This window comes from Staurois parvus, unplaced genomic scaffold, assembly GCF_062004578.1.
Source record: "Staurois parvus isolate SC_StPar_1 unplaced genomic scaffold, SC_StPar_1.0 ptg000490l, whole genome shotgun sequence".
Lineage (NCBI taxonomy): Eukaryota > Metazoa > Chordata > Amphibia > Anura > Ranidae > Staurois > Staurois parvus.
The window spans coordinates 99,368-107,500 of NW_028318286.1; the positions used below are offsets into that span (position 1 = coordinate 99,368).

The window sequence follows — 8,133 nt, forward strand, 5'->3', positions numbered from 1 at the left end:
GACATCACCCTGATGGGTCGGCGGGTATTCATTTGTACGGGAACACACCAGTCAGTATTGAAAAACAAGCTTTAGGGTCTGTGCAGAGTAGCACAGTCTTACCTACACAGTATTTACAATTTTCAGCCAGACTTCACTTTATCTATAAGTTACACTTGGACTACACAGGGTAGACATACCTGTCCCCTTGCCGGCTTGATAAGCGAGGCATCATTGCCTTGCTGGTGACTTGTATTCTGCAGGGTTTCCATCAGCAAGCAACGCCTCATTTATGCAGCCAGTACCTGGAAACAGGAGAGTTTTTTGTCGTTTTTGGAGATCCTGTCACTGACCAGTTGTTGCAATCAGTAGGATTGCTAGTCATGATCCTAAGAGAGTGATCCTGAAGTATACCTTTTGTTGATGCTGAAACACGCCTGCTGGTGATGCTGGAACACGCTTGCTGGTGATGCTGGAACATGCCTGCTGGTGATGCAGGAACAAGCCTGCTGATGATACTGGAATACGCTTGCTGGTGATGCTGGAACAGGACTGCTGATGATGCTGGAACAGGCCCGCTAGTGATGCTGGAACAGGCCTGTTGGTGATGCAGGAACAAGCCTGCTGATGATACTGGAGCATGCCTGTTGTTGATGCAGGAACAGGCCTTCTGATGATGCTGGAACACAACTGCTGGTGGTGCAGGAACAGGCCTGCTGATGATGCTGGAACACAACTGCTGGTGGTTCAGGAACAGGCCTTCTGATGATGCTGGAGCACAACTGCTGATGATGCTGGAACACACCTGCTGGGAATCCTAGGACACACTTGCTGGTTATTCTGGGTGATGCTATGTTCCAGGACTACCAGCAGCTATGTTCCAGGACTACCAGCAGCTATGTTCCAGGACTACCAGCAGCTATGTTCCAGGACTACCAGCAGCTATGTTCCAGGACTACCAGCAGCTATGTTCCAGGACTACCAGCAGCTATGTTCCAGGACTACCAGCAGTTATGTTCCAGGACTACCAGCAGTTATGTTCCAGGACTACCAGCAGCTATGTTCCAGGACTACCAGCAGCTATGTTCCAGGACTACCAGCAGGTATGTTTCAGGATCACCAGCAGGTTTGTTCTAGATAGCCAGTAGGTGTGGTGTAGCATCACCCACAACAGTGTTCTAGGATCACCAACACGAGTACTCCAGCACTTCTGATCCGGTACAGGAGCGCGTGTCCCTCTTCCGCCGGGGATCGCACACAGCTCAGACTAAAGTACTTTAGATTTCAATATTTGCTAAATATCATTAGCAGCCAGTTGTATGCTTTCACTTGTTGCCCGGACTTCTTTTTTTAGCAGTTGTATCATCCAATTATTTCCTGGATATTTTCACGCATTAGAGCGTCCTCCGCGTGAGCGCCATTTATCACGATTAAGATTTATCAGCGTAGCGCAAACATCTACTCATCGTTAATAATCTGTCTTATTAAATGGCTTTCATATGAAATGGGAGCCTGGAGACTTACCTTGTGTCAGCGGAGACATTCCGGGAGACCCATTAACATTTCCTGCTGCAAAATGTGTACTTTTTACTGAAAGAAATGATCTCTGCAATGGGAAATGGAGTAGAATTGGGCGATGGCGCCACCTAGCGGCCAGATCAAGGCAACGATGGCAACTGATGGGACATTTAAAGGGCATTCAAACACAAGAATAATCCTGTCATATATTGCTGCTTACCAGTCCCTATGGCAGTTGTTCTCAACCTGTGGGTCACGACCCCTTTGGGGGTCGAACAACCGTTGCACAGGGGTCGCCTAAGACCATCAGAAAACACATATTTCCGATGTGTAAAGAGCAGCTACTGTGTAGAAAGCAGCTACTGTGTTGAAAGCAGCTACTGTGTAGAAAGCAGCTACTGTGTTGAAAGCAGCTACTGTGTAGAAAGCAGCTACTGTGTAGAAAGCAGCTACTGTGTTGAAAGCAGCTACTGTGTAGAAAGCAGCTACTGTGTTGAAAGCAGCTACTGTGTAGAAAGCAGCTACTGTGTTGAAAGCAGCTACTGTGTAGAAAGCAGCTACTGTGTTGAAAGCAGCTACTGTGTTGAAAGCAGCTACTGTGTAGAAAGCAGCTACTGTAGGGAAAGCAGCTACTGTGTAGAAAGCAGCTACTGTGTTGAAAGCAGCTACTGTGTAGAAAGCAGCTACTGTGTTGAAAGCAGCTACTGTGTAGAAAGCAGCTACTGTGTAGAAAGCAGCTACTGTGTTGAAAGCAGCTACTGTGTAGAAAGCAGCTACTGTGTAGAAAGCAGCTACTGTGTTGAAAGCAGCTACTGTGTAGAAAGCAGCTACTGTGTAGAAAGCAGCTACTGTGTTGAAAGCAGCTACTGTGTAGAAAGCAGCTACTGTGTTGAAAGCGGCAGTATTGGAGGTAAAACGACACTTCATGAATTATAATTACTGGGTAAATAATTTTATGGTTGGGGGTCACCACAACATGAGGAAATGTATTAAAGGGTCACGGCATTAGGAAGGTTGAGAACCACTGCCCTATGGGCTCGTTCACACTTGACTTTTTTTCTAACTCTTGCGAAACGCCCCTATAGCGTTAGACAGGCATTTGTGAAGTGTTTTAATGCTCCTCAAATGCTCCCCAAACACCCTGTGCGCGGTTTTGAGGCACTTGATAGGCGTTTGCCAAGCGTTAAAACCGCACCACAAACGCCTATAATGAAGATAAATGGTATTAACGCTCCGCAAACGCATCGCAACCTCACCATAGACTTTAATGGGAGGCTTCAACTCCTCCTGACTGGACACGAGGCGTCAGTTTTGCCATGAGGAGATGCTAACGTTTCCGTGTGAACAGCGCTGTGTGCTGCCATGTGCAGAATTTTTATAGGCGTTTGAGAAGCATTAAAAACGCTTCCCAAACGCCTGTCTGACGCCTGCTGACAAAGCTAGTGTGAATGTAGCGTTAGACGTGATGGCTGCATCTATTTTTTCTTTTAGGGCCAGTTCACACTACATGCGTTTTCTGTTGCTTTTTTTTCTGCATCCAAAACGCATATAAAGTAGGGGATATGGTTGTCATTGTCATAGTTCACACCAGTGCTCGCAGTTCCAGTGCGTTCCGGTCACAGAAAAAAAAAAAGTAGAACGGGCTGCATTCTTTTTAATTATACTGGGACGTAGTAAAATGCATAAAAAATGCACCAGAACGCACCAAAAACGCACAAAGTAGGTTATATGGTTACAGGGGCGGACTGACAACTCATGGGGCAATAGGGGATCATGGGGCCCCTGTGTCCTAGCCCACACTCAAACCACACCCAAAAAAGCCTATGAAAGGTACCATGGGCATCTCATGGGGCCCCCTACTGACCCCAGGCCCTCGGGCGATGCCCGAGAGCCTGAATGGTCAGTCCGCCCCTGGGTGGTTGTCAATGTCATAATTCACATTAGTGCTCGCAGTTCCAGTGCTTTCCGGCCGCAGAAAAAAAAGTAGAAGGGGCTGCATTCTGATCTGCACAGAACTGTACTGGAACGCAGTAAAACGCATAAAAATGCACCGGAACGCACCAAAACCGCTCATGTCCCTATTTAAATTGAAGAAAAAAGGGGAAAAAATGAAATGGAACGCATCAAAAACGCGCCTGAAAAAACGCATTCGGAATGCATCTGGATTGCGTTTCTACAGTGTGAACCGGTCCTTGATGCCGAGCGTACGCAAATATGCGTTCTCTCGGCGGCTGGGCCTTGAAGATTTGAAAATACATATGTGCTGAGAGCGCATGCCCTGCACGCTCACAGCACATATGTCAGGGTCTCACGGAAAGGTCCCGATCTCCCCTTGCGATCGGGACCTTTTCAGATCATGTGACCGCCGTGACAGTGAATCACGGCGGTCACATGACCCTATAACCTGTCATTGCAGACTGCCAATCATAAGCAGGCGGGACAATCAGGCTGTACCTCTGCTGCTTATGACTGGCGGCCCGCAGCAGGGGCGGACTGACCATTCGGCTACTCGGGCACTGCCAGAGGGCCCAGGGTCAGTAGGGGGCCCCATGAGATGCCCCTAGTACCTTTCATAGGCTTTTTTGGCTGTAGTTTGAGTGTGGGTGAGGACACAGGGGCCCCATGATCCCCTATTGCCGGGGGCCCCATGAGTTGTCAGTCCGCCCTGGTTCCTGGTGGAACTACTCAGGTGAGTTTGGACCAGAATTCGAACATGCCTGAGCTCACCCCCTACTAAGGAGGAGCAGCCTTGTCATCTTAGGACAGGACCAGGGGCGGACTGACAACTCATGGGTCCCCCGGGCAATAGGGGATCATGGGGCCCCCGGGCAATAGGGGATCATGGGGCCCCCGGGCAATAGGGAATCATGGGGCCCCTGTGTCCTTGCCCACACTCAAAAAAGCCTATGAAAAAGGTACCAGGGGCATCTCATGGGGCCTCCTACTGACCCCCGGCCCTCGGGCAGTGCCTGAGTTTCCAAATGGTCAGTCTGCTCCTGTACAGGACTACAGAACCCCCCTCCTCATCTCCATAACACAGAGGGGGTGTTTTGTCGTCCTCACTGATAGCTGGGGACAATGGAACTGATAACAGTGCAGTAGAGAGAACAGGCAGACAGTTAAAAATGAATGATGTTTGGGTTTCAAGCACCTCTATATCTGCTGGTTGGTCCAGTCCTGATTGTTGGTGTGCTGCCCTTCTGTAATAATGACCGGTTCTGGCCCACCAGCCCTTCACTGTGATGGCTGCCTATACATGTTACAATCAGGGGTGTCCCTAGGGTTGGTGTCACCCGGTGCGATAACACTTGGTGACACCCCCTCCGACCATCCCCGCAGAATGGATCGGATCTGCGGATTGACCATAATGGATGGGACTCCGACCCATTATGCTCCCCAATCTGCAGATCCGATCCATCCTGCGGGGATCGTCGGCATGCAACCTATACGGGGTGACACCGGACCCGCTCCACGAAAAGGTAAGCTGTAAAGCAAGCCGACGATCTCCGCAGGATGGATCGGATCTACGGATTGGGGAGCATAATGGATCGGACTCCGATCCATTATGCTCAATCCGCAGATCCGAACCACCCTGCGGGGATCGTCGGCTTGCTTTACAGCTTACCTTTTCGTGGAGCGGGTCCGGTGTCACCCTGTGTGGTAGGTGTCACCTGGTGCGGCGTGCACCCCCCCCGCACCTGCCTAGGGACGCCCCTGGTTACAATCATTTACAATCTCTGCATAATTCCCGTTAGATTGCTTTTGCACAGAGCAGCCCGGATCCTTCTTTTCTGTGGTCCCCTGCAGGCGCTCCTGGCTCCTCCCCCCTGCCGAGTGCCCCATAGCAAGCTGCTCAGTATGGGGGCACTTGTGCGGGTTGTATCCTGAGCCGGGCCCTGTGTGTCCATAGGCACACAGAGGGCTGCTCAGCCCTGCCACCCGCCCTCTCCTCGCTGGATGTGATTGACAGCAGCAGGAACCAATGGCTCCCGCTGCTGCCTCTGTGTCCAGTGAGGAGAGAGAGGGAGGGCGGAGAGGGCTGCTGCTCTCTTGCACATCGCTGGTTCGAGATCGGGTTCAGGTAAGTATGGGGGGGGGGGGGGTAAGTATGGGGGGGATGGGCTGCATGCAGAATGTTTTTTATTTTCATGCATTACAATTACAAACCTCCTACTTTTACAACCACTTTAAATAGGAGCTTCAGACAGTTTTCTGAAAATTAAAAGCCAACGGCTACAAAAACTTTCATCTTCAGACCTTAACCTGTCCCAGGATTCAGCGATGTGCTCGCCCGGGGGGGGGGGGGGGGTTGGGGGGTGACAGGGACTGTGTTCGGTCCTCGGCTCCGGCATCTTAACTGTGGGCACCCGGCTGTGACAGCTTGCGGCTTCCCACTGTGTAGAGGCGGACTGACAACTCATGGGGCCCTTGGGCAATAGGGGATCATGGGGCCCCTGTGTCCTTGCCCAAACTCAAAAAAGCCTATGCAAAAGGTACCAGGGGCATCTCATGGGGCCCCCTACTGACCCCGGGCCCTCAATAGGGGATCATGGGGCCCCTGTGTCCTTGCCCAAACTCAAAAAAGCCTATGAAAAAGATACCAGGGGCATCTCATGGGGCCCCCTACTGACCCCGGGCCCTCAATAGGGGATCATGGGGCCCCTGTGTCCTTGCCCAAACTCAAAAAAGCCTATGAAAAAGATACCAGGGGCATCTCATGGGGCCCCCTACTGACCCCGGGCCCTTGGGCAGTGCCTGAGTTTCCAAATGGTCAGTCCGCCCCTGGCACTGTGCGTTCACGAGCTGCGCAATGCGAATGGCCCCGCAGTCTTCTGCCACACGCAACGGCGGAGGGAAGAACTTCCATCTTCCATTCAGATCGCCTAGCTGGTCCGAGCAGAAGTGGGAGCAGGTACCCGTCAAAACAAAATCAGGTCCCCGCAAACCCCCCCCCCGCCCCCCCAAAAAAAAAGTCAAAGAGGAGTGGGGGAGGAGGCCTTAAAGCACACCTTCCCCTTTTGGGTGGAGTTTCGCTTTGATTGAGGCTCAGGTCTTGTCCTGCCCCCAGCCTGTTACTAGACTGATCAGTCACTCTTCTCTCTCCTTCTGTCAGCATGCCCCTTGTCTGCACTGTAGCACAAATGGTTGGCTCCTTGTATTGCTTCTTCCAGTCTGAGCTCTGCTGTACAGACTTACAGGACCCTTTTTTTGTTCACACCTATGTGATCTGATTCTGCACATCGCACCGCGTTTTGCGGATTGCTTTCGGGGTGTTGTTAACTTGACCTACACACCCGCAGAGGTTCGCATGTATGGTGGGGGCAATTCTGATGCGGTGCGGAAATCGTACCACTATATGGCCCCATTTCTTCCACTGACACCAATGATGGGGAAGTACTCCGCCCACTATATGACCCCATTTCTTCCACTGACACCCAATGATGGGGAAGTACTCCGCCCACTATATGACCCCATTTCTTCCACTGACACCAATGATGGGGAAGTACTCCGCCCACTATATGACCCCATTTCTTCCACTGACACCAATGACGGGGAAGTACTCCACCCACTATATGGCCCCATTTCTTCCACTGACACCAATGATGGGGAAGTACTCCACCCACTATATGACCACTATAAGAGCCCATTTCTTCCACTGACACCAATGATGGGGAAGTACTCCGCCCACTATATGACCCCATTTCTTCCACTGACACCAATGATGGGGAAGTACTCCACCCACTATATGACCACTATAAGACCCCATTTCTTCCACTGACACCAATGATGGGGAAGTACTCCACCCACTATATGACCCCATTTCTTCCACTGGCACCCAATGATGGGGAAGTACTCCACCCACTATATGACCCCATTTCTTCCACTGACACCAATGATGGGGAAGTACTCCTCCCACTATATGACCCCTTTTCTGCCACTGACACCAATGATGGGGAAGTACTCCGCCCACTATATGACCCCATTTCTTCCACTGACACCAATGATGGGGAAGTACTCCGCCTACTATATGACCCCATTTCTTCCACTGACACCAATGATGGGGAAGTACTCCGCCCACTATATGACCCCATTTTTTCCACTGACACCAATGATGGGGAAGTACTCCGCCCACTATATGACCCCATTTCTTCCACTGACACCAATGATGGGGAAGTACTCCACCCACTATATGACCCCATTTCTTCCACTGACACCAATGATGGGGAAGTACTCCGCCCACTATATGACCCCATTTCTTCCACTGACACCAATGATGGGGAAGTACTCCGCCCACTATATGACCCCATTTCTTCCACTGACACCAATGATGGGGAAGTACTCCGCCCACTATATGACCCCATTTCTTCCACTGACACCAATGATGGGGAAGTACTCCGCCCACTATATGACCCCATTTCTTCCACTGACACCAATGATGGGGAAGTACTCCACCCACTATAAGACCCCATTTCTTCCACTGACACCAGCTAATCCCAATGATGAAGCAATATTCCTCCTCCTACTGACTCCTGGTGTCATGAAATTGTTTTTCTCCACTAACTACCAAGCCTCAGGCATTTTCTAGTCCCATCAGCCGCAGTCTGCCCCCCTAAACTCTGAAGGACAGTAATCTGG

At 50.9% G+C, this 8,133-nt stretch overlaps 1 protein-coding gene across 1 annotated transcript in view; it reads right to left on the reverse strand.

Annotated features, from left to right (window-relative positions):
• LOC149452188 (breast cancer anti-estrogen resistance protein 3 homolog) overlaps window positions 1–1,570 on the reverse strand; it is a 40,049-nt gene extending 38,479 nt beyond the window's left edge. The window contains exon 1 of the mRNA XM_089689668.1: window positions 1,504–1,570. The gene's annotated coding sequence lies outside the window, so the exon portion shown is untranslated. The remainder of the gene's footprint in view (window positions 1–1,503) is intronic.
• Window positions 1,571–8,133: the final 6,563 nt, after the last annotated feature.